Source organism: Diadema antillarum, unplaced genomic scaffold, assembly GCF_040938485.1.
Source record: "Diadema antillarum isolate AM-2024a unplaced genomic scaffold, OU_Dant_1.0 scf00000075, whole genome shotgun sequence".
NCBI lineage: Eukaryota > Metazoa > Echinodermata > Echinoidea > Diadematoida > Diadematidae > Diadema > Diadema antillarum.
Genome location: NW_027270964.1, coordinates 5,609,490 through 5,633,905, shown reverse-complemented (window position 1 = coordinate 5,633,905; position 24,416 = coordinate 5,609,490).

Genomic DNA, 24,416 nt, shown 5'->3' with positions numbered 1-24,416 from the left:
TTTTCTGTCAACTCAAACTTCAAATGACATAGGGAGTATGCCGCAAAGGTTATAACATGGACAGACTTTATTTTATTCTTTTGATTCAGGAATATTAGAATATTCATTAGACGAATTCAAAAAACCAAAGGTTATTTTCAGTTTTCCCAATTTGAAATAATTCAAATTTCTACCATTTTTTTTAAAATATTGCTTCTTTAATGTCATTTGAATTCGTATTTGACAGAAGATTGTTCATTTTTCTCCATTATTTTAGCCTTTCTTTGTGTTTTGGGGCAACAAAGACATTACAGAGATCATAGGTTGATTTTTGCAAATTTACTTTGTTATTTTGTTACATTTGCTTTAGTTCTCATTGTAATGTGGAAGAGCACGCGTATGAATGACAACATGTTCATTTTTGCAATTTTTACTTTTGTGCCTTGAAAAAGAAAAACGAACGTGTTCACTCATGCGTATAGCATCCCTTTATACTGACCCTCTCTATTGACAGCCAATCAAATTACCTTTAACATGGTGTACAAAGCATTAATATTGAGCCATACAGTATGTCCACAAAAAAAATACAATTGAATTTCCACATTGATAACTTTCAATATGGTTAGACTGTGAATTCTATGTCAGGGTCTAAAAATATAACATCTTACCTATATTTTGCAGAAAACCCGATTCAATTTGGATAAGTGATCACAGAGAAATGTAGATCGTTGTAACGCATGTCATGGGTCAGTTTCTTCCAAGTTTAGGACTTGGATGCTCTTGGAACTGCAATGTGTGAACACAATAGACGGAACTTGGGGGGAAGGGATTCCTGATATGCTCTACAAAGATCCCCATTTCTCTTTTACTACTGAAGCAAATCGGATGGGGTTTTCTGTAAGATATGGGTAATAACTTAAGTTATAGTTTCATACCATGAAATTTTATTTGGATTGATTCACTGTTTTTAAAGTTATCATTGCGGAGGGTCCCGTTGTATTTTTTTTTTTTTGGGGGGGGGGGGGAGGGGGGGCATACGGTACATTCTGTGAAATATGGACTTGAAAAATGTTACTTTCTTTGTTTCTGTTCTTCTGCTAAGTGTAGATATATGTAGGTGTGTGTGTGTGTTTTTTAATCCAGCGGGTCAAGATCTAAACACCCGATGTCACATACATCATGAATGGAATGTATAGACTTGACAAGTCTCTATGTTTCGACCGTATTATAGGCTCCCGAAAAATTAACTACATTGTACATGTATTACCTCGTGTCCTTAAAGAATAGCCATTATCACTTGAGAATCGTTTCCCGTACAATATTCCTTGATGTCTGTGCCACCTCCAACGATATGCCGAGAAGAAATCAACTTAAGCAGAGCTGTATATAATACATTGTAGTCTGATACACTTTACATTCATACATTTAAAGTAAATCCAACTGTGCATTATGTTGGTGTGGTTGTATTTGTGTTATTATTATTATTATTATCATTATTATTATCATCATCATCATTATCATTATTACTATAACTATTACTATTACCATTACTATTACTAGTACTAGTACTATTATTATCATCATCATTATTGTTACTATTGTCTCTATCATCACAAAATGTATTTTGGAGATCAATATCACGTTAAGTTCCATCCTGGAACCTTAAACTTCTATTGCTTTTCTGAGGATTGCTGTTGATGTTGTTGTTGTTATTTTTAAGGAAGAAGAGAAAGAGAGAAAGAATGGGGCCCTATACATCAAATAATTTGCCCCATGCACATTGCAGTTCCAAGAGCATCCAAGTCCTAAACTTGGAGTATTGCTGCTTTTTGGAGCGTTTGCACTCGGTCGAGCACACCCACATTGTCCACGTAACGTCGTAGCTGTTTTGGCGTCATTTTTTTGAGTGCTCCGGCTACAATGGGGACCACCTTCGTTCTTGTATAATTCCACAGGCGGCGAAGTTCTCTGGCCAAGTCCTGGTACTTTTATATATTTTCCCGCTCCTTTTCAGTTACTCTGCATGCTGTCTCCCTGTACAGCGACATCGACCATCATTCACATCTGTCGATCCTCTTCTACTACGATGATATCCGGACGCCTATATGCTGGATGACATTGTCAGTTTGAACATTAAAATCCCACAGGATTTATTAAGGCCGTGTCACACCTTTGCGTGCAACTTGCGAAGAACAATTTTTACTACCCGGAGGTCCCCGCAGATGACCCGCATATGACAGTACCTACCACGTATCTTACCCGTAGTCGCCCGGAGGTGCGCACGCAAATCCTTTTTACCCGCAACCATGTTTAGGCCCTGTCACACCTTTCCGGGCAAGTTACGCGGGCTTGTTGCCTGTGGGGATTTTCCAGCACACCGGACAATTTCTGAGGGCGGCCGAGGATTTGGGCGAGTTTTGAATGTGTCTTACTTGCTGGACGCGTTCTACTTAGGTTCTACTTGCGGGTGTTCTGTGTGACCTGCGTGCCAGGTGCGTGGGGGTCGACAACTCAGTGAAGGAATTCCTCCAAAGGAATGGCAGAAGTCCCACAGAATGTCATTATCTTGGCCGCATACGGGGACTGCGAAGTACCTGCGTGGGAGTTGCCTGCGAGGTGCTGCTGCTAAGGACCTCCTACTGACATTCTGCCTGGACCTCTGCGGGCAATCCCCGCGACTCACCCGGAAAAAGTTTTGGTCATGCTCAAAACTTGGCTTCGGGTAAACCGGACTTGCGTGCGCACCTCCGGGCAACTACGGGCGAGATACGCGCTAGGTACTGTCAGGTGCGGACCAACTGCGGAGAGCTCCGGGTAGCATATTTGTTTCCCCGCAAGTCAACCCGCAAAACTTCCCCAGATATATACGGTATAACAGGCCTTGAGCATGCTCAAAAATTGTTCCGAGTGACTCGCGGGGGTATGCCCGCAGAGGTACAGGCAGACCCTTACCGGCAGCACCTCGCAGGCAACTCCAACGCAGGTTCTTCGTAGTACCCGTAAGTCGCTTGTAACAGAAAACGGATCGCTTTTAAAGCTCTCACGCAGGTCACACGGAATACACGCAAGTAGAAGGTAAGTAGCGCGCGTCTAGTAGGTAAGACACAAGTGCGAAACTCGCAAACATTCTTGCCCGCCCGCAGAAAATTCTCCTGCGTGCTGGAAATTCCTACTCACAACAAGCCCGCGTAGCTTGCCCGGAAAGGTGTGACACGGCCTTTAACTTCATTTTCGGAAACTTTCCGCGGTTCGTACATAGTTAAAGGGTGTGTACAGTTCTGGTCGAGGTGAAGATTTAGCTTTTAACGTTTTATGAGATATTCAGAAACCACTCTATGAGATGTCAAAGAGCATGCGGTTCTAAAGGGTATCAAAAGTTTATTCGATGAAAATCGGTTTTGAAATGGCTGAGATATCCAAAAACAAGGTGAAACAAAGAGATACTAATAAAGTTGGGGCATGTCGCCTTTTATTATTAGCACTTTTTTGGATATCTCAGCCATTTGAAAACCAATTTTCATCAAATAAACGTTGAATCCTTCTTAAAATTACATGTTCTTTCATATTTCATAAGAGGCTTTTCATTATCTCACTTAGGAATGTTCTAAACATGAATCCCTACCTCAACCAGTACTGTACAGTCCCTTTAATATATATATAGGGCCTACATGTACATCATTCGCTCTCACATGGCATAGCCTGCATGTGGCATCCACATCTTTTTTTTCTGTAGCCTGCTTATGGCTTTTAGAGCATTCGTTGTCAGTGCTTGCTCTTGGGCATCGATGATCAGTCCTTCTGTCTTCTTCGTCAGTTCTCCTTTCTTCAGCCCTAAATATGTGTCATTACTGTTGATGTTCCCTGTCTCTCTGCAGAACTGCCCGTGCAACTGCTTTTCTCTCCACTTTGCTGATCTTTCTGCTCGTTTCTGGGTTTTGAAATCTAGTGAATTAATGGTGCTATCCTTGCCAAATTCTACATGCACGGCTTGAAGGAATTTTTCCTCAGTGCTGTTCTTGTAATCATTGAGGCTGATCCGTTGCTCCATCTCCACGCAGTCAGACGCGTTCACGAGCCCTCGGCCTCCTTTCCTCGGCAGGTACAACCGGTTGACGGGTTTAGTGTATCGAGCTATTTTTCTTACATTTCGATCCATAGCAGCCAATTCCGCCTTCGTCCATTCCACCACTCCTCCTGTGTATCTCAAGAGTGCTATCGCCCAGGTGTTTAGAGCTGTGATCACGTGGTCGCCATATAGATGTGATTTTAGTATACTCTCTGGATCTTCACTCGTAAGAAGTATAGGCCTACTCCTTCGTCACAGACCCTTTGATCGCATTGCTCCGCATACATGTAATCATCAGATTCCAATACACCGAGGCATTTGTAATTCTCTCCTCCTTCTAAACTCTGTAGCTTTCTTCCGTCAGGAACTCATTTTTCTTCACTCTTCACTTGTCTCGCTCTCTTCATAACCAGGGTAGCACACTTATTGATGCCGAAGTCCATTTCGATTTCTCTGCTAATACCCCGGTCACACAGCACTCCACGTCTAAATCACGTACAAAAAGTTATGAAAATCTGGTGGACGTAGTCGTAAGTGGTAATTTTTTGGTCAATTTTGTTTTGGCAGTGCTTTGTACGGGGTATGGCCGTTGGCGGCTGTTCCACTCCTGAAGCACTGCCTATAAGCACGGCTAACCGCGTCCAGCCACGTGTATGTACGCGGAAAAATCAATTTGTCAGAGATAAGCCGCTAAACACACGCTATTTCCAGTGATATCAACGCGTAACACGCGTCAGATGACCGTGCATCTGCCTGCTAAATTTTCGCGTCTTACCGCATCTCCCCAAGATTTAATCACTGCCGGAACACGGATTATCACGTGTGTTTCACGTGTGTTGCACGTCTTTACCACGTGTGCCACCCGTGGTTGTCCGCGGAGTAAAATTTTGAGCAGTTCAAAACTTTTTACCGCGTCCGATGCCGTTCCGATTTTTCCCCGCGTCCTGCCACGTCTATAAATCGACCGTAGCTCGTCTTAAACTCGACATCAACGCGAACAACATCGTCTGCTTCACGGGAGACCACTTTTAGACGGGTTTTGGCCGTGATTAAGCCGTAAAGCCCTGTGTGATCGGGGCTTTACCAGACGAACCGTTTGAACTAGCGCACTGCTTCCCGTCTGTACAATACAGCTTCATGTCGTCCATAAATAGAAGGTGATTCAAAGAGTCATGATGTCCTCCGAGGTCATAACCGCCCGAGACATTTCGTAGCACAAGTGTAAGCGGGGTGGTGATGATTATGATGATGACGACTGTCATCACACTGTATTATTTGTCTTGAAATTGTGTTGAATAAGTAATTGATATGATTGTTCCAGAACAATTTTTCAACGAGAATCGCTTCTGACGAATTTATGCTTTACACACTGTGAAGGAAAACGCAACGTCATAACATTACACCACAATTTTTACCTCATGTCGAAAACATGGTTGCACTGTATTCTACTCTATTTTTGCCTTATATAGGTTATGGAATCCTGGCATGGGAAAACTGTTGTATAACTAGACTTAATTCTTTATTATTGATACAGAAAAGAGCTATACGGATGATTAACTTCGCCACATTTTTGGAACACACTAATGTCTTATTCTTTTCCAGAATAAGAACACTTAAGATCCAGGATTTATATCATTTCAATATCGGGTCATTTATGTATCAATCAAACTCAGGTGGTCTCCCTGATGTGTTTTCTTCGATGTTTGTCAAAAATACTGAAGTTCATTCTTACCCTACTAGACAAAAAGATTCTTTTCATCTTTCTCCTGTACGGACCGTATCTGCTTTAAAAACAATAACCACTACAGGACCTTAATTTTGGAATGAGTTGGCTAGAGAAATAATCCAATCTCAGTCTCTTTATTCATTTAAGCATAAACTTAAACTAGTTTTTCTGAATTCATATCTATAGTTATTCTTCAATCCTCCTCGACATTCTCTGTTCATACTTCACATTACTGACATTATCGATTATGTAGCATGTGCCTCGCTCGTGATTTCTGTATTATCTCCTGAACTTCCTTTGTACACATTTGGTATCTCTGCTATTGTACACTGCATCTGACTTGTACCTCGCTCGGGTGATCGCGCAACTCTCAAGAAGTCTTGTGCCGCGGACATCGTTTTCTGTGTTTGTTTGTTTTTTCTTTTTACTTTTTGGCGTTTTTTCTCCAATTCACAAATTGTCATTCCTTTAATTACATATACCAAGTAAGAAATAATCTCACATCCGCATCTGGGAATCTACACCCTACAAGCAATGCTTCTATGTAGATTCCTCATATTTCACATGTTTTATTGTCTTATAAGCTGTACTTGACAATTCATTCAGGCTTTTGTATTGTGATGTTTATGTTTTATGTATTTGTTGAAATGTGGAATATGGAACAATTAAAAAAAATTTGATATTCGGTTTTGATAAACTACAGAAATTCGTGATTTTTCTTAATCCCACATTTTGAAATAATGTCAAGACTTTAGCTCGAATATATAGCAAGAAACACATTCAGGAACGAGTATATGCATCAAGGTTTTTTTTTCTCCACCAAGTTTTTTTTTCAGTTTTTTTTTTAAAGAATGGCCTACATGCTCATTTATCACGATGAAGATTTTGAGTTTGATTATGATAACAGTCCTAATCATCGTTTTTCTTCATCGTTGCATTCCTATTCGGCTGTAAGGATGCATGTATCACAGAAGGATGTGAGGAAAGAAACGGGAGACCACCGTCATTTGCTTCACTAGGATTGAGGGCTTGCGGGACTGTTGCAGTGCGTTATTCCGAAGATTCGTTAATCCGAAGAGAAAATCAAGTTCGTTATTCCGAAAATGAAGTAAGGTTCGTTATTCCGAAGGTTTGTTAATCTGAAAATGAAAAAATGGTTCGTTCATCCGGAAACCAGATAAGGTTCATGATATCGAAGGCTCCTTAGTACGCACTTTTTTTTTCATTTTCGGATAAAACATAACGATCCTTATTTCATAATCGGATGAACGAACCTTCGAAATAACGAACTTTATTTACTTCCGGATTAATGAATATTCGGACTACAAGTAATGAACCTCATATCATTTTCGGATAAACGAACCTTCGAACTGATGAACATACCCATCGCGGGACATGTTCATACCGAAATCGTTGTAAACCCTCGCGCGCCTATTGATGTGTTCGGCTTAATTGACGCTGTAGTTTATTTCATCGCCTTCAATCAGAGAAGTAACCCCGTGAATACAATGTTACAACAAATCACAATACAAAGCTAAAAAGCTAAGTGAAGAACCGACTAAGTTTCGTAATTAATCAAGCTACTTTGCACGCCTACTAAACGCATTGGCGTAAACATTTTTTATTCCATTTCATTTGCAATATCAATCTTTTATATTGTTACCTTCACTCAACCACGCACCAACAATCCAGCTGGCGATGCAGCTTTCTCCTGGCACCTAGGCTGTGGAATAGGCTCCCTTCCCGTCTGAAATCATCATCAACACTGGATCACTTCAAACAGAATTTGAAGACCTATTTATTCTGAAATCCCTATGTATGCACTGGACTTGCATACTTTCACTGGCTGGTAATTTGTATGTATATTTTTTATCCTATAGCAACCAGGGATGACATCTCCTAGCGCTTTGTATCCAGTTGAAAAGGTGCTTTGAAAATATCAGCTATTACTATTTTTATCATTATTATTATTAATAGTAGTAGTATAGTAGTAGTAGTAGTAGTAGTAGTAGTAGTAGTAGTAGTATCATCATCATCATTATTATCATCATCATCGTCATCGTCATCATCATCATCATCATCATCATCATCATCATCATCATCGTCATCATCAATATCATTATCATTATATTGGCAGTTTTGTAAATATAAATCATCTACCATGTCTACCGGTATTTCAAAATCCACATTGTTATGGAATACATTCTGTAGAAATATACTCTTGTGTAAATGCTGAAAAATATAAATCTGTTGCAGATTCCAGGATTAATGCTGTGCTAAATTGATTCTTTATCTAATGAGTATAACACCTATACTTACTACACGGGCTTTACTGGTCATAATTAACTTCACACAAGCTATGCATACTCCAGGAAATCAAAAGACAATATGATGTGTTTTAGAAGATAGCAGAGATTAGATATCACTTATTTCGAAGCTGTAAAATTTCTTAAGTGCGAGGAAGGTTGGATTTTCATTAGCATTACCAGTAATTCCCAAAATTATCCCAAACCCCAACAAATATGTCTTCAGAGAGCTTAGTCAAGGCAGATTATTTACGCGTTTTTATCAAAATATCGTTCAAGACAAGGACTGGAAATCCATGTTTGAGAAAGGATGGAAATAATGTCATAAGTTGAAATGTTCCTTTAATGCAGAGATGCTTTCTAACACTCTCAAAGCTGCAATGTTTAACGAGTTGTACGACAAGTGAGCTAAAGTTTCGCCATATTTCACCATATTTCACTGTCTCTCTCCATCTCTCTCTTCGTGGCCTCTTAAATTATCTCACCTCGACTTGTGATCCAAACCACTGTAACGTCGATGTGAGTGTCAAGCGTTAATCATTTGTCATAGTTTTATTTATTTTCTCTCTCTACCACTTCTCTCTTTCTTCCTCTCGGAACAAGAAAAGCGAAAGAAAAAAAAATCACCGCACTCAAGATTTAAAGTGAGCCGCATTCAAAGTCGTTATTTCTTCCGATAATTAAGCAGCGGCTGGGCCTTAAATGCTTCCGTAGTACAAAGTTCTTGAACTGCCTTCATCTAATGTGAGGTTGAGTAAGAGTCGAGAAGTCTAAAGTGTGCAAGAAATAGACTACAAATTAACAGAAAATAAGAATGTCGATACCTTTTTATATCACCTTCCTACCGAGCTGGAGACGTGTTTTATGTGATGGACGCGTTCATGCAGGATAACAAATGACTTTTTCTCGTTTTTGTACAGTGTAAAGTGAAAAAAAAGTGAAAACACTGGAAAATGAAAAGGAAAATCGAAGGTGACTGCTTCGGTGTGGAGTTTACAAGGTTACCGATTGCTGCACGACATGTTAAATTGAGCGTAATAATAACCGAATGCGAAAATATTTGACTCTGGTTTTTAGCTGTTGACGTCAGAGGCGCCCAAACAATTGACGTTAATAGTTTGGGAATAAGCCGTTGCATTCCCCTCACTGTCATTTTAGCCAAATTCATCGTTTCATTCTCAAGTGTCTGTGTTGACGGCCTGTAATGTTCATATTGACTTCACAGCTACAGGTTTTTATGTTTTGTTTTTTAACATTGTTTTCATCACCATCGGCCTCCAGAATAGGCAGGAAACATGAGTTTGTGGTGCTTGCTATTTCACACATACATACATACACACACACACGCACATATACACACCCACGCATACGTACACACGCACATGTATGCACGCACACACACATACTCTCTCCCTCTATATATAACATACTGGTTATCTAAATGCATAAGGTATTTTTTTTCATATATATTATATGTATTTGTGCCTGTGTCTGTGTGTGTACACGACGTGTAGGCTAAAATGTCCATGATGGTGCGTGGCATATAATGGAGAAATGAAACCAGGAGTCAGGAGCTCTTCAAACGCTGCATTACCCCATACCATAATTCTTGTACAAATCAATTTCAAAAAAGATATGTCGATATGCAGATTGTCAGAATATCAACCAGAATGGTATACTTTTAATAATCTGAAAAACACCCTTTAGACGACGTACACATTTCCGGTTCATTTGAAATCTCACTGAACTATGCTGAAATATAATAAATGAGGAACATATAAATCTCAGCTGGATTCGATAATCCTCGAGTAATCTTCCGTCAGGGTAATCTAGAATACCACTATGTATTCTTATAAATATGTATTTATCATTATACATGTATAACATATAATGATTATATACCGTGTATATGTATGTATGTATGTATAAAATCCCACGCCACCAACAGCTTTGCAGAAGTGAATTTCATCCCGTGTTGTTATCAAAAGAACGTGATTCAAATCTCAAACCTCTCTAAGGTAATGATGATATAAGGTGTGTTTCTAACACCCTCCTACTGACTTCATTATGCTACCTGCAAAGTTGATTTCTTATCGTAGAACTCGTACAAGCCAAAGCTGAACGAAAGGACAAACTAACTCTCCGCATTTATCATCTTCACTCAGTATGTTGACTTCTGTGATGTTTCTGCATATCAGTATTTACCCAGTCATTAAGATCTCTCTTTCCTCTTCCAATAAATTCCTCTTCGCTATCTCCATCCCTCCCCCTTCTCTCTCCCTATACATATGTTTCTCTCTCCCTTCGTTGTCCAATCTCTCCCCCTCTCTTTCTTCCCTGCCTACCCAGGGTAATTGACCTTTTGACAGCCATGCTAAAGTACTGCAATAGTACTTTGGTCACGCCGAGGGGTACATCTGAAATTTCATGGTGTATGATTTGATTTCCCTTGTAAATAGATATAGAGCCATTTTTATATTTTTTTCTTCATAAGTTTCATAACTTCTTGACGTAAGATGTTATCCTCCTGACCTGTTTAGGATGCATTCCCGAGTAGGCCTGGGGAGTGAAGTTCATTAATATAGTTACAAGAAAAAATGGTGACTAAGGGCACAACCACCAAGACCAGTAATGTAGGTCGTGTTCTTGATGGCCGATTGTTGTACGCCAATTTGATAATTGTCTGTGATTTAGCGTGGCGGTACTTTGTTTGGCTGTCGCATTGCCGTCAGCTTCAATATGAATGGAACGCCTTAATTTGATAACAGTTCGGTAATTCTCACGTCACAATTATCTCTATTCATTTATTCTACAGTCCAACTTTTTGAGAATGAAACTGGTGGTAGCCTGGTGGCTATCCACGAAGTAAATGTAATGACCTACTATCAGCATGTAATTGGAAAGGGTTTGATGGGAGAGGATGTCTTCATAAAGAGAAGATGAAGGCTTGACGTTCAGACATGACATGAATGACAAGGAGGTAACGAACGCCCTGAAAATAATGTGACAAGGGGAACAAAGAAAACGAGACACTGACATGTAGTCAGCGTCCGTCCCGCCTACTCGCTGCAGCTCACCGAGTTCGTCTGAATTGACGGCTGAAAACTGCAGAAAAATACAGAAATGCCAGCCTCCGTCGTGGTAGAGAGACATGTACTACAACAAGACTAGTGCAACTAATCTGTGTAAGCCTGTAATGTCTATACGTTTGCGTATATGTTTGAGTGATAGTGTGCTTGTGTGTGAGAGTGTGTGTGTGCATGTCATGTTAACAGTTTAGAGAAGAGGAGAAATGTTTAGATCTATATAACAGATTTTATTCTGATGAATCATACGATGTTTTGAACTGAAACTCGGGTATTGAAGTAGGTCTTCTTAATCTTCTGCAGTTACATACCTACTTGTTATTGTATACATCTACGAGGTCGCATTATGGTTGTTTTACGCTGTGATACCAGTAGTTTTTGTATTTAAATGAAATCAACAATTAATCCCATTAATAATGTGCGTGGCAATAGATATTCATGACTCCTAGCACATCATAAGCCCTACAAATAGACTGGACGTCTGGAACTCCACACTTTTCTTTACCATCTCAATTGAAGAGAGAATACAACAAAAAGATCACTATCTTTCAATCTAATGCCATAGGTATGTGAAGAAAGCTGAAAACTTTCGCCTTCTGTTTTTCTTGCGAGACAGATTGATTTCGGAAATTGGGCGTGCCATACCCCGTCGTGTTTGTGGGGTAAAAGTAGGCTTGAGTCGGGGGTAAGACTAGTTTCGAGTCGTCCAGCCGTTTTTTGTTCGCAAGTTCCATTCCCCCTTTCATTCCAAAACGAGGAGAGGCAGATCTATTTTGCAAATTACTTTTTTGTGTCACCTTCTGGATCACGACATTCACGGCGCCGAAGAGAAAACAATTACAGGGTATTTTGCAGCAATATAATGACCTAGGTCATTGATATTTTACCGTTGTCTCTCTCTTATTTCGTGAACCAGCGCTACTGGGACCACCTAGACATTATTGCTGCTGGGAGGAAACCTATACCAGACCTCGGGGCGTAGAGGGAGAGAAAAAATACATTTGTGACGTATCAATCAGCAGACAAGTGACAAGTTCATGTTTCCTATAGCAACCAGTTAACACCCATGGTAACATTTCGCAGAGAAGAGATGTAGCCAATATATGATCCACTTTAACGTTTCCCTCTGTTTCCACTGATAGTCTGCAGTGCTGTAAATAATATCATGAATTGCTCTGAGAAACCAGTCAAAGATTTAAACATATTTGAGAGCTATGGATTTGAAACAAGTAATGACCACATTGTAGTATTGAAGCATTGCAATGCCGTAGCATAAAATTGTACTCATGTTACTAGTATACCTTCATTGTGGTGAGTATGTTCAGGCCCCCAGAAGGTTATACATGATTGTTCAATCTGCAGAATCAAAACCTGAAACGTTGAAACAGTGAAAGTATTCACGGTGGGAAACCATTGCCCTTGCCACAATGTTCACTGCCGGGATGGATCTGGAGCTTCCTTGGTGCTTTCTTGGGGTCGTTTGCACAGATCCGCCTGTCTGTATATAGCTGAGTTATCGCTGCATCTAATATATAAACGCTTTTATGGCTCTTTTAAAATCAGTTAAGATGTAAAACAAGATGCTTATCGGGATGTGCACAATCACTGTTTATCATGATTATAATCGTGTGCATTGCCGTGCGCATCAACAAGGCACACGGTAAGAACGCATAGTGCAAGTGTTATAACTTCTGCTTCGCAGTGATCATTCATGAAGAAACTACAGGTTTACATCATTGTTTTGTGTGTGTGTGTGTGTGTCTATTTAGGATCACTTTGTCATAATTTGTTTGGGTATTTCTGGAGGTTTTGTAGCTGCTGTCTTTCTGTAAAGATAGCACATTGACGAAGTATGCAAAAAAACTGAAAGCTTAGAATTGTATAAAACAACTTTCTGTATATACTCTTTTGATATCCGATAAAACAGCAACAACGCGCGAGTTACTCGGCTGTCTTAGTACACGTATTTAATCATACTAAACGTAGTCAAGCTAGACCTGGATCATGTGAAAGTAAATAGTTGTCATAAGCTTCATGAATTTAGTCAATATTTTCTCATTGTGTTTTGCCTCTATTTCTCATTCTTTGCTGATGAAGTGCAGCCACTTTCTGGTAGGATAGGGACAGTCCACCCGCACACCTATAAGGTACTATAGCCCGAGTAAAGGGGTCATCGCCATTGGTATGCATGGGGGGGGGGGGGGAACCATACGTGATTTCCTTCTTTCCCAAAGGTCATTAGTAATCCATGTTATCTGCATCTCACAACCGAATACAGAAATCACCAAATTCATAATTGCGATTCGCTTCGTCTTGATCTATGCCTCGACGGAGGTACTAAATACGAATCTAAATGTACGTCTCAAAGAGATACGCGCATATTTCCACAAAAGTATAACAATTTCGTATTGGTGGATCTATATGTGAAATATGTCATACAATGCTGTGACTAAAAAAAACCAACAACAACTCGAAATTGAGATAGAAACTCCCAAGATACCTCACGCCGATCAGCTCTTTTATGGCGAAATACGTTCATTCTTCCAAGTCCTGCTTTAAGGATCGCCAATATGGGAATACTCCGTTTCCATTTAAAAGATATATCTTCTGTCGCAGTAGAGAACAGTGGTGCGTCAGCTGATACTAGGTCTGGTCTTGCGTTAAAGCACATGACTGGATTCCTGGGGTTTAGGTTTCAAGTCTCCTATAAACTACACTACCTTCCTCCGAAGTGATCAAGACATTTACAGGAAGACTATTCGTCAGAATTTCTGATGAGCAAGATATGGTACATTAAAAGAAAAAGTAAAATCATCGGGTGAGAGAAGGGCTGAAATAATAATGAAGATGCTCTTAGAATCAGAATAAAGAAGAATAGTAGACTTTGGGTTCTTTTAGTGATCAGGTTGGTTATAAGCCTTTTGATTTAAGAAGTTATTATCTTTCTTAAGTAACATGGAAGCTTTTTATGTTTCGAAACATAAATCTGGGTTGATTTAATACGTCTATAGTTTACTGGTTCTTTTTGTTCAGTTTTAATTATGTTTGTCTAATCATCTGTCCATTGGACAAATTGAAATTCATTTTTAAGGCGTTGTTTACCATTGGGAATAGTGGTTGAAAATGTTCGAGTTATCACATTCTATGCATATGTGTAGGTCAGTTGTATTACAAAACATCCCGCCATATAAACATTTTTCAAAAAGCCTAAAATATAAGGAGATATCTCTATTTTTCTCGATAAACCACGACTGTAGATGGTTTATTCCAGAAACAATTTTGATATGACTATTGCTCACATTTTGTATATTGAGCAATACTTAACATTGATTATACTGATTAACATTTTTACATTGGTTGTTTCTATCCCTAACTAACGCTTTATAACTATTTTGAAGCACCACAGCTAGATTTCTGTTTCATCTGCAGAATGACAAATAATGTCTTTAATGTTATTGTATGAGCAAACTTATACAGATATAATATTGTTCAAAAGGACTAAAAATTATGCCAAAGTCATGATGCAACGTCTCTTGTGAGTCGTCGCCTCTTCAGCTGTCAGTGCGAACACATTCTCACACCTCTGACTTCTGACCCCGAATAGATTAATCTCGGATTGAATTGAGGCATCAACTAGAGAAGGAGAAAACATATTCAATAATTGGCTGATTGATGCCAAGGAAAACTGTTTCCAGTCAACTCCAAGCATGCCAAGAGGGTAAAGCTATACTCAATTTTTTGTTCCAGACGTGTCAGTGGAAAAGAGTGCAATGACTGCCCGACGAGTTCTTCGAGAAGCCCAAATGGGTAATTTGTCAAAATTTTATTGCGATCGTTTCACAACTATTTCCCGTCAAAATATGTTGCCTGCATCCCACTCACACTACGCGTGGACAATTCTTGGTTGAGGGCAGCTCGTTCGCCCCATCACGCGTAGAATTATTCCCCTTTAGAGTTAGGGTGTCGCCCGCAATTACGCACATCCAATCGCAACATCTTTGACATTTTCCAGAAGGACTGACTAAAATCATGCTAGAATTTGTAAACGCCATACTCGTCATACCTCCATGACATGTTCCATTTGATTTTGATGGACAGAAAGCCGCGGGGGAGCAGGCAGTGTGACAAATTGCTCCGCGCTGGAGCAGCGGGCAGCCGCGTCACCAGTCCACGGCAGAGCTCAACGGCTTGCTTGGTGGTCGCTACTAACTTAACTCTGGCATAGAGAGTTACAGTTTAAAGTTGCCACACAAGCAGAGGTAAGAAAACCCGCGGTAGTCGGACCAACTGGGTGTTTGTTTAGTGAGTTCTATTCAGCTAGAGCCGAGCCAAACGTAATCATTTCATATCGCCAGTCATATTGGTTGCACGTCTTAGCTAAATTGGATAGCAGCTCCGAGCGGAGAGGAGCGGCGGGTATGCCTCGCCGCATGCCGGGGTCTCTGCAGTCTGCTATCGTAGGGAGACAGCACATAGACTTCAGCGGACAGCAGTTCCAACAAATTTGACGACTTGTGGTGGACTACATTATAATCCATTTTCGTTCATTTATTTCATCCAGTGTACCTCGTGGAATCGTCATGATCAGTTGATATTGTTTTGGTGTTTAACATTAAACCCTTCGCTTATAATGGGACATGCGTATGCCTCAAAACAAAATGTGGAAACATTTTGTTGTGCACTGATGTCGTGTCCATCCGACGTAGCCATGATGGATAATGAATCAAATCTCACATGGTGAAATGAAATAGGCTGTACCAAACTGCCTCAACATTTGTTTTTCATAGCATCGTGCTTCAAGACACGATGTGATAAAGAAAACTGCGACTTTTAAAGGACTCATTGCAGAGACTTATCGTTAGACCTTACAGAGCCTGCAAACCTGTCTGGCGATGAATACCTTCTGTCTATTATCAAAAATAGTTCAAAATTTGTGATGATACCAGATTCTAAAACACGGATCTTCCATCCGTCTGACGTATTGTACAAAATGCCGCGTTTTCCTTTCATGTGAGTCTCTCTGGTATACACAGCGACTGTCGCTATATACTTCTCATCGCACTTCGCACAGCTCCTCGAATTTTGCCCAGAGAACGAAGGGGACAATACAAGTAAATCCACCAGTCAGAATGACTGGTAGACGACTATGCATTAAACTAATTACGTTTTGACACAGGGGGAAAAAGTCTTGGGTTTTCTTCTTCGGATAAAGCTACCCCGGCCCCGGCTCTGGAAGCTAGAGACTGGTAGTCATTTTTGACAGTGACTCCCTCCTTTGTGATGTAGGGAATGAAAGGTTGTGGCATGCCCTCAGCCAGAGCTCTGATGGCCTACTATTAACATAAATACTACACCCACCGGTCATGGGTATGGGGCTAAATTGGATTTTGTGACGCGACTCGACAGGGGTGAACCGACCAGCTGGTATCGCCTCGCTCGCACAATTTGATTGGGTCCGCCAAGACATGTGATTAATTACGTCAATGGGATTATTACTCCCTTTTAGTTATGTCTTGCTCTGCTTTTTGTCACATGCCTTTCTGTAATTGTATTTCATTTTGATTTGGTTATCATGTATCAAATTGATCGGCGTATTATTTTATTAGGCACTGTTCGACCCAACTTCTCTGACCGCGCATAATCTTCGTTTAAAGTCGAGTGTGTTTGTTTTGTGCTGGTGAAAATATTTGAGCAAACTTAGACGCCAAATTATTCTTAAGTAAAAAAAAAAATCAATTCACCTAGTAAGGTCATTCTAGTATTGACTGGCATGTCTTGATATCATATAGCGCATCACTTAAATCAGCTCTTCACGTTTTGAGGTAATGTTCTCAGTCAGGTTCATTGGAAGAGGAACGTACTTCACCCCGAAATGACCTTTTTTATTGAGACTCATGTCAACGCACACACAACTCAACCGGTTACACGCTTTTCCATATCGAATTCAAACTGCACGTATACGAGACCTATGAGGTTTAAAAAAAGAAGAAGAAAGGATCGAAATTCTAATTATGGCTGCTGCAATTTCAGATTGTTTGGTTTGATATTTCCATTTGACGATGGAGTAAAACTAAAGTCAATAAGATACCCCGATGCCGACGGTCGCTGAAACAGTGGGATTTTATATTGTTGTTGTACTTGTTGTTGTTTTCTTGTTTGGGGTTTTTTGTTCGTTTGTTTGTTTGTTGTTGTTGTTGTTATTTTGTGTGTGTGTGTGTGTGTGTGTGTGTGCTACAGCGTTGACTTTCAGTTCACCGTTTGGCAGACCGGAAGATGTCTTCTTTCGGTATGATGAGATTTGATAAGTTTGTTTTTGTTTTGATATAAATGTACCCATTCTCTGATCGCCTCGCTAAGATTGTAATACACTGTACATACAGTGTCTAGCCAGTCTGGCTTACAAACATCTTTAGTGCAGTCTGCTACCGTAATGCCTTACAGCCAGCGACGGCAGACATAAGGAACTGTTCTGTGTAGCACAAGGCATGGTGCAGGACACTGGCGTCATCCCACACGACACCGTGACATCCCACACCGTGTGGGATGTCTTTGTGACCCCGGTAGGCCATAGGCTTGTCTTGTTAGAGCGCCTTTATTGTAATTTAGGTGCCAGCTGGATCTACCTTTGAGTATAAGCTTCAAACTGCTGGTGAACAGGGCAATAAGATCAGCGACTCATGTTCTTAAATAAGGCTATATCTAATTTCGGCCACAAACATTTTCCTTAAATCACCTGCACGTGTCAAGATTAACGGAAAATTCTAGTCAAGCTCAGTTGTGGCTTACGTTTCAGGAGATGAACTCAACGACAGGTACATATATTGGAGTACCGCAATCGCAGATGCTGCAGAACCTGACCACACACCACATCATTTTGGTCATGAGGACATGCATGGTTATAACGCGCTAACAAGCAAACGGTCACATAAACGGAGAGGGTGAGGCCGCGGGCCTTCTACTGTTAACAATGCTACTGGGGAAGAGCAGAGCACACTCCGAGGAAAGCTGATATGTGGTACTTTGTGATAATGACTGTAGGCCGAACCCGGCTTCTGAAGAAAGCCTGAAGCCTTTAAGATGCTCCCAGTGAAGAGCGGAGATCGAAGTGTCTCGCAACGACAGGCAAGATCTAAGGGGACCTGGAATGTCCAGGGAATGACTACAGGAAAGGTACTCATTATTGAGGAGATGATTATCCTAGGACTGGCAGAAACCTGGTGGCTGGGAAAAGGGATATTTACATTCTCTGAAGGGAACCTTTGTATGTAGGGCCATACTAAGAGAAAGATAATGACAAACGGAGGAGTGTTGGTGTTACTGAACATAAAGGAACAACCAAAATGGTCAAGGGAGACTGGAATGCAAAGCTAGGACAAATAAACGCAAGACAGAGCATATAGACGTCTTTGGTCATTACAGCCGTATTGGCAGGGGAGATCTACTGGAGGAGTTTTGTGTCTACAAATGACTATGTGGTTTGTAACACTGGCTTCAAGCAACACCCTCGGAGATTGCACACATGTAAGAGTCCAGTATAGAGGTTCCACAATCAAGGATATAATCATGGTAGGAAGAGGTGGCGCTCAGTGCTAAGACTAGGCCAAACGCAGATTGTGGCAGTAGTCACCAGCTACCGGTATTCCGTCTGAATCTCAGAATTTATACAACACCAAAAACTGAAACACCAGTGAGGAAATGGTGTAGAATCCTTTCAAGAACCATGTCAAGTTTCTGTACAGAATGAGTTTTCTGCTCCTCTACAGGAGACGGATGAAGAACATGCACCAAATAAACTGTGAGGATTGTAGAAGAAGTTGTCACTATACAGTATAAGATATATGATAGGCAAAAAGGAATGTAAGAGACGGAAATGGATATCGGATGTATCGAATGTAAGAGACGGAAATGGATATCGGATAAGACATTACATGTGGCTGAAAAACGGAGGCCAGCTAAGAAGAAACGGGACAATGTTCGATGGGAGGAACGAAATCAAAAATTGGACACGAAGGACAAAACAATCTTTTAAAAAAAAGGTACCTGGACATCGGCAATGTGCGCCGAAATTTCAAGAAAGGTTGTAACATTCTGAAGGAAATAAGGACAGGAGCTTCCGAGTCTGGTGCTATACGGGATTAGCGTGGAAATGCATTGACAGCTAGAAGGCAAGGGCATATCGCAAAGATGGGCAGAATATTGTGCCAAACTTTATAACGACAAAGAAATGATAGATACTGAGCTAACTCCAGCAGATCATGCAGACCTGGGGGGTGTTTCATGAAACTTTTTGTCAGTGATCTACACCGACAACTGTTAAAAGCTACTGAAATCCTTGCATCTGATTGGCTGATAGCAAATTTGTCGGTGAAAACCTCTGACGAACTTGTTGATGAAACGCCCCCCTGGTGGTGATAAAACATCCCTCACTGTGATCAGAGATAGAAAAGAGACTCTCGAGGAAATTAGCGATGTGAGTCATCTGGGGTCTAGATGACATACCAACTGAACTTTGGCAAGCATTAGGAGAAGGAGATAACTTTTCTCTGGAAACTGTTGACTGTAGATTGGTGTCGGAAATAGGAAACTGGCCAATGAATTGAAAGAAGGAAGAAAGAAGATCTCAAAAAGTACTCCAACCACAGATCAATCAGCTTGATCTTACATGCTGTCAATGTATAAATTGATTGCTGTATATCATTGTATAGGATCAAACAGAAATACAAGCAAGAGATGGCAGAAGAACAAGCTGGGTTTACAGAGGACAGGGGTACCAGAGAGCAGATTTTATATGTCAGGAATCCCATAGAGAAATGTCGTGAGAACAACCTTTCAAATGCACACCATTTGGAGAAGCCCAGTCACCAGCACACAATGAATGTGCAACTTTAACGGGCCATAGCATATCCCATTGCTACGTGATGGAAGTTAGACTTTAGCAATGAAACAAGCTGATGTCAAGAAGTTGGATGGACTCGAAGTGTGGCGTTGTACCGCAGAATGTTTAGAATTTCATGGAAAGCACACAAGGCAAATGATTGGGTACTAGAGAAGATTGGATCTGGAATACATAAGCGTCGGGTTTTTTTAACATATTATGAGAAAAAAATGTGAGGAAAAAGCTCTTATTCAAGGGAAAGTGGAAGGCAAAATGCGGCGAGGGATACCAATAACAGCGTGGAACATTGAGAAATACACAGGATTTGGTTGTTCGTCTGCATTACATCGGGCAATAGACAGGGGAGGCTGGTGTGAGCTCATCCATGTCAACACAGCGCCTTCGCTCCATCTAAAATGATGATGACGATGAATAATTACGTTACTCTTTCGGAAAGTGTCGACTTCACTCTGAAGACATTCTTACTTATAGAAGTATTTGGTACGCTCTCCATAGTATTAACCATATTACAGCATTTACACAAAGTAGTAAAACAGCAAAAATAATAATTAAATAGCAAAGGAGAGACTCAGATAGATAACTACATAATGAGTAAGTATTTGAAGTTGAAAAATGCAGGAGACTGCCATCCTTATAGACATTGGCTTGATCTTGATATGTAGTTGAATCTACAAAAAGTTACGTCGTAGTGTAAACGCGATACACAAGAGGTACTTAAGAATATTATGCACAACCATTTCGTAGGAGGAGAGGGGGATGATGGAGGGATTGAGTGCATGCACGGCATGATAGTGCAACCATGCAAGTTTGTATTGCGTTTGCGTCCGGGGTTTGCGTGTACTTCCATGCTCTTATCTTTATTATCTATGTGTGTGTGTGTGTTATCCCGAAATTACCTAGATTCACCAAGATCAACATCTCTTCCATAAGATTACTTCTCCCTCCCCTCCTTCTCCCTACCCCTCCCTCTCTCTCTCCGTCTCTCCCCTCTCTCCTCCCCACCCTCCCCCTCCCCCTCCCCCTCCCCCTCCCACCCCTCCCTTTTCGGCACACTCGACATGTCAGCCTTTCATCCCGAGGCTCCAGTCCCACACTCCGCCATAATTACAAATCGTGGCAAGCCAAGTATCTTATTATTGACACGTAAGTGTCTCACTTAGGCGTCCCCTCACACGTTTTAACTAATTGTTGATATAACGATTCCGCCCTCCCTCCGCTCTCTTTGAAGTGCGCGGTGGCGCTTTTCGCTGCGAGGATTTTGGCGTTGAAGCACGCGATTTAATTTCTTTGTTTTGTTTTGGAAGGGAGGGGTGTATTCTTCGGAGGTTCTCTTTCGGCCGCTTCCTTTGATTACAAGAAAAACAATGTGACAAACGCAACATTTATTTGTCTGTATGCTGACTGCCACGCCGCATTAGAGGACGTCAAATTCAAGGAGGTGGAAAAGAGCAAATTTTCGATGCACTTTGTTCAGACGTGTTGTGCAGACGAGTATGAACAATGCGATCATGTTTTTGCAGCTTGGTGTTTGGTTTGCTGCTGAGATGAACTGCGTATAGTCTCTGATGATTGCACAGGTTCATTTTTGTGTTCAGAGCCAGATTATCATTATAGTACATATATAGACATGACCGATTTTCCATTTGGCTGATTGGTAAACTGGGTATAAATTGAAAAGCTGATAGAGATATTAATGCCGGCCATATAGGCGTAGGTTTGGACTGCTGGAAGGTATACCCTCCCCCCCCCCACCCCCGCCAACAACAACGCACACACACACACCGCACATAGTAATGGCAATATTTTTGGAGGAGATTAATTTAACATCATTCCATTCTTCTTATTATCATGATTATATACCATTTTTCTCACTGTTATCAACTTTTTTATATGTACTGTCATTATTATCATTATTATTACTATCATTATTATTATTATTATTATCATCATCATTATCATTATCATTATCATTATCATTATCATTATCATTATCATTATTGTCATCATCATCATCATCATCATCATTATCAATATTAGCATGACCTTCAGTGTTATTATCTCTTTCATTGTATAATTGCTATACGATGACTTCTTGAATTACAATGATAAACAATACACATTACATACAAGATGTACTCACTACAATATTTACTTTCCCTTTCTTGGCGGCCTTGGACGTTTTGTAGACTAACCTATCTGCTGCGCATTAACGATAGGTAGGCCTACTTAATGTCATGTCTGTTGCATCCATATTGTAAAAACTCACACGTTCGATTGGAATTATCAGTGCATAATAACACACCGTGTAAAGTTTCATCAGTTTTTTTTTAGACATACATTTACGATTATGTGTCAAAAAGAATACAAAGAGATATATCGACATTAACACTCAGGTGCAAAAAGAAGAAGAAGAGGAAAGACTTACAACATGTCAACATTATTTAACGAAACTAGAGGCCGTAAGCCTTAGTGGTAAAACGTATACCTTATTAAAAGCATGAAAATATGCATGAATTTATTTTACAAATACCTCTGAAAGTTAAACGGGCGATAAGAAAAAAGGACAAATATATAAGTAACTGACATAAGAAGCGTCCAAATACATGTTTCTTTATGAAGGTATTTTAAGGCAAAGCAGTGACTAAAATACTATAAAATTATCATTTTAAAACATGCAAAAAAAAAACTTTCGAATATGACGTAATGACATTGTGTATACATAGGTTTTGTGCTTTAAAAAAAAGTGATATGAAGAAGAGACGCGAAAAAGTATTCATTCATCCATTTATGATTATATCTACGTTTTTATTTACTATTTTTTTCCTATTTAACACTTGGTCATTCCCTGCCCTATTCCAATAAGAAATCTACTCTACAGTGATGTAGGTATATAGTCGTACCGATCTGTGTTAAAGACTGCTATCACTGTGGGGTTTGTGACACTGCGAAAGAGCTTCTGTTTTTCTTTTGCAAGAGAGGGGAGGGGAGGGGAACAGAACGTGAAGAGCTGAAAACCCCCCGCTCTATGCATGTTATCTTCTGCTGCTGATGTCGGTTTGTAGACTGTTTCAAGAAATTTACCGTAGAATGCCATCACTGGAATCAATCACGAGACCACAAAATTTGTCGTCTTTCCTTCTCGTAATTCAATCCTCTCCTTCTTCATTTTCTCTCTCTCGACAAGCCATCGGTCATATGTAAATATCATAGGAAATAATAACAAAGGATGAATGATAGCCAATCCATGGAGAATGGTCGTATGTCTACCCTCACTGGTTTTGATAAAACTGACACGATAACTCGGATTCAAGGGAAGGTATCACGCTTGGGCCTATAACTGCACCAAGGGGGTTTTTAAGGACAATGATTATTCTGATATTACTTTATGCAAACAGCGCGCTTGTAAAAACATCTTGCTACTTGAGCTCTAAGATGTGTGATCAGGATTGAAATTGTAAGCATGGTGTAAATACACATCCTGTTAGCTCATTGAGTTCAAAGGTAAGATGAAAAGTGTGTGCATTGATTTTAATCAGCTGCTGATAGCTATAGACATATACACATATCTACTTATTCCTATCTTTATCTCTCCTTCTCCCCCTATTCCTCTCGTATCTCTACTCCACTTCTCTTCCGTATTGATACTTACGTTGAGAATCACTCTCACAACGTTATCTTTTCCCCATATTTCTGCAAATTCTGAATGGAGAAATATGAAATTTGTATCCATACTTTTGGACAGTTAGACGAATTTTTCTGTGAATTTGATGTTGTTATTTTGATGATGTTTAAAGAAGAATGTGGGTTACGGGGCTTTGCAAGGGTCGGTTGAGAGTGCTATATGTAGGGTATATAAGTCATATGTGATAACTCAGCCATCAGAATGAAATTTTGTTATGAAATGTAAAAACAGTGATTTAATCATATTGGGGGTTGTGCAATCACATTTCGAAATACCTTTTATTTATCAGTCATGTAAACCTGATGTTTTGTGTATGATGTTTTGTAGTTTTAATGGAGTAGAGGCAAATCAGTCGTCATAGTATTTTTTTTTTGTAATTCTGTTTGTTTTGACAAATGCGGAATATGTTCTTATCTTGCATAATGCTCAACTTATTGATTTGTGTAATTATGATATTTTCCCACTTATTTCTATCACACGTGTAAATGCTTTATTCTGTAATTGTCTGAATGTTTGAATTTGTATGTACATATTTTATGTTATATTACACGCATTTTAGCCCTTGGGCTACGAGATGTGATATGAATAAATAAACCTTTCAATAAAAAATTAAAAAAATAGATCACGACCTGCGTTTTCTCCTCGATGCACTTACTGCCGAATTCGTTTGCTAAG